Source organism: Nycticebus coucang, chromosome 1 (assembly GCF_027406575.1).
Source record: "Nycticebus coucang isolate mNycCou1 chromosome 1, mNycCou1.pri, whole genome shotgun sequence".
In the NCBI taxonomy this organism is placed as follows: domain Eukaryota; kingdom Metazoa; phylum Chordata; class Mammalia; order Primates; family Lorisidae; genus Nycticebus; species Nycticebus coucang.
The window spans coordinates 82,848,009-82,855,261 of NC_069780.1; the positions used below are offsets into that span (position 1 = coordinate 82,848,009).

General features: G+C 38.2%; 1 non-coding gene across 1 annotated transcript; it reads right to left on the reverse strand.

Moving 5' to 3' along the window:
* Positions 1-712: 712 nt before the first annotated feature.
* On the reverse strand, positions 713-842 carry LOC128593383 (small nucleolar RNA SNORA11). Its single transcript, XR_008382347.1, has one exon. It is a non-coding gene; the product is annotated as a small nucleolar RNA SNORA11 (small nucleolar RNA).
* Positions 843-7,253: the final 6,411 nt, after the last annotated feature.

Sequence of the window (7,253 nt, forward strand, 5' to 3'; positions counted from 1 at the left end):
ACATTGTTTTCCCATTACTGTTAAAAGAACTTTTCCTTGTAATACATTTCTTTGCTTTGTGTCTTTTTGTGTTATGTATTTTCTTTCATCTAGAAATATTTTTATTCTGCTTTCAAAGGTTTTGATTCTTTTCATTCCTTAGTAATTATACCTTTTCTCTTTGACAAGTTTTTAAAGATAATTTCTACCAATTACTTTGAGTAATATCAACATGGCATTTTTCCTTTGCATCCTTTCTTCATTACCACACAATTTTGGTATATAGTATTTTTCTTAGTCTCTATTTATTCTATTCCACTTCTATGCTTGCTTTGGGGATGAAATTATATTTATGCTGGCTTTCCTTTGCCTATCTTTGGTAGACTTGATTTTCTAAAACTTTTTTCCTTGGGCGGTGCCTGTGGCTCAAAGGAGTAGGGTGTTGGCCCCATATACAGGAGATGTCGGGTTCAAACCCAGCCCTGCTGAAAGCTGCAAAAAAAAAAAAAGTTTTTCCTTTTCATTTTATTCATTTCCAGACTCAATGCCATTTACTGTTTTTTAACAAAATATGTTCGTCCTTGTGTTCTTGCAATATTTAATTTATATTTCTTTGTATTCTTTAAAATTTTCCAATATTTTATCAGGCAACTTTTCAAACATACAGTATGGTTGAAAGTTCTGCAGGGATCACCCATACGCCAACCACATAGGTGTTGTAACTTCTTTCTTCACATGCAGGGAATTTGTTCATAGGGAGGCACCAAGTTTGGTGCCCCTCATCACAATGACCTCAGATTCCTGTTGGGTGTGTTATAAACAGAGGAGCCTTCTTCAGCACCCCCCTGCTCTGAGCACACCCCTTTAAATTCATTCTTGTTAGAACCCTTTCTATTTTCTTTCTCTTGAGCCTCTCTGCTCATATTTTCTTTGTTTTCTTGGCACCAATTCCTATAAATCAAGTGTTTCTGACTGGTGGTGGTCTTTAATAAGTGATTACTTCATTCAGTTATTTTAATACACAACAAAATATTTGACCACAATATTAACTACAATACTTTTGTGGCAATATTTTTTCAGTATTAATCAATTGCTATATTTTCTGCTTTATGTAGTTTTTCCCCTTTGTATTTTTCCAATGTTGTATCAGATGATGCTTTTAAATGCACCATTGAAGGGACTGCATTGTCCAGAACCAGCCACTCGTAGGGATTTCCACACAGTCTAAAGGTCTCCATCCGTCCTGTTGAACGGTTTCCTGTAGGAGTGGCTCTCTGGGCAATTCTTTGTGCAGCCTGACTGCCCATGATGCTTTGAATAAAAAGCTGTCTAGAAGACTTCTAACCTTGTTCCTTTCCTGACTTTTGCAAAGAATAGCTATCCATTACCTCTGTAAGATATGCCCTTTACTTTCCAGAGATGTCTTTTTTGCTAGCACATGCTGAAATTTGCTAACTTGAGGAGCCATTGTCTACATGGCTTTTAATTTTTTCCATCACTTCTGTCCAATCTTACCTGCTTTTACAAACCTTTCCACATATTTTTAAGTGTGGAAATTTTATCCTTCTGAGTTTTGCTAAATATTTGGTTTGACTTCTAAAGAAATTCTTTTATACAGAATCTGAGAGAAGTAAAAAAACGATGCTGTGTATGAAGTCTTATGTATGGACTTAGAATACTAAGCACTAAAAATGGCCAGGCACGCTTCCTTGTTAGCTTTCAGATTTTCCATTGTGGATTATAAACAGCATGCTATGTTTCCCGTTCTTTCTCTATTTGTCTTTTGGAAAGGTGATTATCAAACTGTAAGAAAACTCTGGATGCTCTAGTATGAGGGACCGGAGGGCAATGTGAAGACAGAATGAGTGAATGGAACTTAGCGATGAGACTGTGTTGCCCGTCAGTAACTACCAAAAAGAACGTCTGAACACTAGATGATTCACGTTCACAATACTAACAGTGCCATAGCTACAGCTGGATGTGTGATCCAACAGTCTACACAGATCTACTAACTCTCTGTGTTCTTAAAAATTCACCAGGAGAATGAGAAGTGAGAAAAAGCCAAAGTGAGTCTCACTGTAAGACACCACCTGTGCTCCTTGGAGAGGATTTCTGTGTCTCCTACATCCTCTCTGTTCTTTCCCCATCCTTACTGCAGAGTAAGGAAAAAGACAAGGAAAAAGTCGAAGACTTTTCAGCAAATAATGCTGAGTGTCAGCTGAAGGGGAGTAAATACAAGACGGTCTGGGTTCCCAGGTTCTGTGGGCAGATGTCTCTGGAGTGAGCACAATAATTAAGAGATGCTCTCAAGTTGGAACATTTCGATATAATTACCTAGTTATGCCATCTCAGCTCATCTGAGAAATAGGCCTTGGTACTCATTCTGAATTCAGGAATCCTCTATTTCCTGTTTTTAGTAAAGAAATTACAGTATGATACAAAAGTTTACATCTTCTAAAGGGACGAGGTAGCCACTGAATATAATCTTTAAGATACAAATCATTATCTACAAAAGCATAGACTTAATTACTTAAAACCATCTTGATGAGGCTTAAGAAGCCACTTAAAATATTGTGGAACTTAAACACCATCAAAACCGTTTGTCTACAGCTGTACCACAGTTATGTTTTAAGGCATTCCATGTAATAGAGGCAGCAACTCAGCAGCAGAGGGGAATGTTCAGAGAAACCATCTAACTGCGCCAACATCTGTGCAACTCATAAAATTGTGTGAGATAATTCAGCTGCATGAAATTAAAGTCAGTTTTCATTACTATCTCCTATTGAACTGCAAAATGGATTATACCACCATTTAAATAGATATATCTTAATGAAGTAGGCTTGGAGGCTTGCTTTTTAATTAAAAGTTATATTTAAACATACCATTTCGAACTTTCAGTAATTAGAAGACAGCTTATAAACAGTGGTGGCTTGGCCTTTAACTTTGAACACTGTTTTGGTTTTATTAATTTAAGCATGAGAGGTTACCTTAGAACTACTGATTAAAGGAACTTTTCTGACCAGCCATGAACTCAGTCTTCTGAGTTCTGTTACAGAAAGACAAACACACCGTGATATCAATATTTATATCTTTGCATTTTTTTAAACTATAGACACTAAAACTAAGGGTTAACCTTGTCTTTAGTTAAAGATACATTTGGCAAGAGATACCTCAGTTGTAGAATGAAATTTAAATAAAGGATTATTAAAAAACAAATCATTGATTTAAAATCTTTTTTCCTCAAGAGGAGTAGGTCTTGCTGATAGTCCAGAAAACATGGCTTACCTAAGGAAATAATTACAGCTTCAGTCTAGATATTTGACATTCAAATTTAGGTGACTACAACAATTAAGGATGGTTTATTTCCTTTTAATATTGGCTTATTTTCAAGTAATAGTCAACTATTTCCCAAGATCATATTATGAATATTTTTATCAAATCTCTTTCATCTTTTAAGGGAGCCAAATTAGGGTTTGAGAGACTCAAATTAGACCACATATCTGAGAAACATTGGCACAATGTCCTCAAAATTATTACATATTTGGCAAAGTATATTTTTAAGAGAACTAGCTCTTTAAAAAGCAGAACTGATAGTTCTAAAGTAGAAAAACCCATGCATTTAGCCAAAAGTTACAGGTATCAATGCTTCATTAGAATAAAAAAATGAGCTAAAGTAACAAAATCCAAATCAATTCTGAAAATGAGGGCTCAAACCTGCATGCTTAATCTGAAATAAGAATTGTATTCAGAAGCCATGGGTCACAGATCATCACTCATCAAAACAAATCCATTTTTATGAAATTTGTGTGCAAAGATTTAGAACTTTCCATGTAAGAAGTATAAAGAAACCAAAACTGAGTCCAGTGTTATGCCCAAATCTAATTACCCTGGATTTAACCCCTAGTCCAATATGAGGGACCCTTGAATATGTCTGACCCAAACTTTTCCTTGGAAACCGAGGGGCCACAAGACCAAAGTGGGTGCACATTGAACATTGAAAAGTGTAGGAGGTAGGGTGGCTTTCTAGAGCCACAAATATTGATGAAAAGCCAAGAGTGCTGTCTGCAGATAGAAGCAAAAGAATGAGGTAGATAAAGAAACAAAGTTAGAGGTGAGAGACAGAACAAGAAAAGGAGAGAATAGGAGAGAGAAACATCACTCCTTTTGTTTTTGACAATATTCAGTATCTTAGTTCCAGTTCAGCTGTAACTTTTTTTTTTTTTTTTTTTTGTGGAGACAGTCTCACTGTACCGCCCTCGGGTAGAGTGCCGTGGCGTCACACAGCTCACAGCAACCTCTAACTCTTGGGTTTACGCGATTCTCTTGCCTCAGCCTCCTGAGCAGCTGGGACTACAGGTGCCCGCCACAACGCCCGGCTATTTTTTTGTTGCAGTTTGGCCGGGGCTGGGTTTGAACCCGCCACCCTCGGCATATGGGGCCGGCACCCTACTCACTAAGCCACAGGATAACTCTTATCCTTGGGTTCCATGAGATTCTAGTAAATTCTCTAAGAAGATTCCTTTTCTTGCGCTATTTTTAGAGGCTTTATAATCCTTGCAGGCATAGTGTTCCTGAACAAGAAATTATAATTTATTTATATTTATCCTAACTTGCACATTTTCTGTCACAATGATCTTATTATGCATATGGTGCCATGGGCTTAGTTAACATTTAGGCAGTATAGCTAACTTTTAAAAGAACCTAAGACACCAAGAATTATGATGAAATAGTCCTTTGGATATATAGTCAAGGATTTTATGCTCAAGACTTTATTGAAGTGTTTACTTATTTCTTCTAAAGAATTTAAATAGATTACTTGGTATATGTAAATGAAGCTAACAATCGATCAGCTATTAGCATGCACAAGTGCTGGGCTGAACACTAAGCCTACAAAACTACACAGCTGGCAATTTACAACGTGGTATGAGAAACAAAATATAGACATCAGACGTTATCTACTTTAGTGGCAAACAAATGGTATAGAATAGATAATGAGTTCGGGAAAAGGAAGATGTTATTTTCAGCAAAGGTGGTCCAAAAAGGTTTTATTTATCAGAAAACAATTCACATAGTAAACATTTATTGAGCCCTATCAGTAGCCAGGAGATTTTCCTATACTAGAATGCCAGTTAAGTAAATAATGCAATGTTCTTAAGCGCAAAAATGTATCAGAGGTAAATAATTACAATGCAGTGTGCTGAATGCTATTATGCAGGGATTAATATCATACTGCAGTGGTTCAAAAGAGACAGTTACTAGTCTTTAGAAAAGTTAGGGATGGTTTTAAAGTGGAATCCTATTTTTTTGGTAGATCAGAAAAAAGGAGTAAGACTATTTCAGGTAAATTAGGTCTTATAAGTTGTCCTCAGCAAAAGGATTTCTTTGTATGTGTTTAGAGTAGGCAGAGTGGGAGGGATGAGGTGTTTTAAATGCAGGTTTTATAATCATTCAGGTGTGATGAAGCCAACAGATGAAGATCTGACTTCCACTGAAAAGATAGTTTGTTACTCACAGCTCCCAATAGACAGAGGCGCACGGTGCCACACTGGGTGACACAGCGACGCACAGGGTGGGTCGGAATACAACAGTGTTGAGGTGGGAAATGGGAGCAAGAGCTTTGATTGTGCTTTTCTGGGGGAAGAAACAGATTAGGCAGCTGCTATGGTTTGAATCTGTTCCTCAACCTAATCTCCAATGCAATAATGTTGAGATGGGAATAAATGGAAAGTGTGAAGGGTAGGAGGGCCCCACCCTCCTGAATGGATTAATGGCAATTTTAAAGGAATTTAAGGCTGCAAGTTCCATTTCTTGGCCTGCCTTTCCCTTCCTTTCTGCCTTCCACTAGAGCATAACAGGATGTGAAGGCCCCCAGCACACACTGGTGCCCTGCTGTTGGACATCCCGGCATCGAGAACCATGTCTGCTCTTTACAAATCATCTACTCTCAGGTATTCTGTTGTAGCAGCACAAAACAAAGACGGCAGGGTATGCAGAGTCAGTGGGTTTAGAATTGGCTAGTCAATAACTTCTTCAAACTCTGAGACTCACCCCAGTTTTCTGATATCTGGTTTGGGGGTGATTTGGGCAGGCAGAAAGTGACCTAGGAGTGTAAGGACCCGCCAAAGGAGGTAGTTATTAGGTGAAGGGTACGATTTGTGGATTGGTTGTTCTCTATGTGAATGTGCTTGGAGATCACTGTTATCTGTAGAAATTAGCAGTAGAAGAGGCAGTGCTTCCAATTTTGGCAAATCCTTGGCTGTCAAAGCAATAGGAAATTCAGAAAATAGAAAACATGATTGAGATCTAGGTAAGGGACAAAGTCTGAAGTAAGGATCAGATGTGAGGATCGTCTCTGTCTCTGGAGGGGAACCCCAGAGTGGGCAGCCCTAAATGGCCACAGCTCCTACAGAGGAGGGGGCATAGCAGCAGCAGTGTGCTGAGTCTAGCCGGGAGTCAGGAGAAGCTGCCAGGCTCCCTGAGATGCCGATGATACAGGTGTCCTGAGCCCTTTGATCCCTGTCTGCTCTTCCTCATCTGGAAACTGTAAGAGCTGTTGAGTAAAGCATAAAGGTGGCAGGCCCAAGTTTGCTCTGATACATCACTTTACCTCACCAGCCTTTGAAAAGTTTGGTCATTTACTGAAGATCAAAATGTAGGTTAAATACCTTACATGGCTTCAGCTCCATATGGAAAGTACAACATTTGTATTTTTTTCTACTGTAATATACAAATACCACCCCAAATAGTTACTAGAATTTAAAGGAAGGGGTTAAGAGACCTGTTTTGTAGCTAACAACTAATAAAGCATTTTTCAGGAATTTTTGCTTAAAGGCAAATTTACTACAGGATTTATGGAACATATTTAATGGGCATAAAGCAGAAAAGATGAGGTGTAGGCACTTCTGGCACATGTCCACAGGCCCCTTGTCATGTTTAGCATCTTGACATACACTCTCAACAGCGTTTTCAGCCCAGAGTCTTTAATCACGTTACCATTTTGCCACCTGGCAGGTGTACTGATTAAGACTCAGGGCTTCTTCCCTGGAGGTGTATTAATTTTTCGTCTGTAAAAAGATCTAGTGTTTACCGGTTACTTTACATTCCTTGCCTTTCAAAAAACAAAAGAACTCCAGGTTTGTCCAATCACTTCCAAGTCCACTAATGGTAATTTTTCATCTCAGACCTCAAGTATTGTCATTATGAGGGAATCTTAACCCTATGGAAAGAGTGTCTAAATTGTTTAAAAAGTACAGATTTAGTCCCAATGAAGGCAA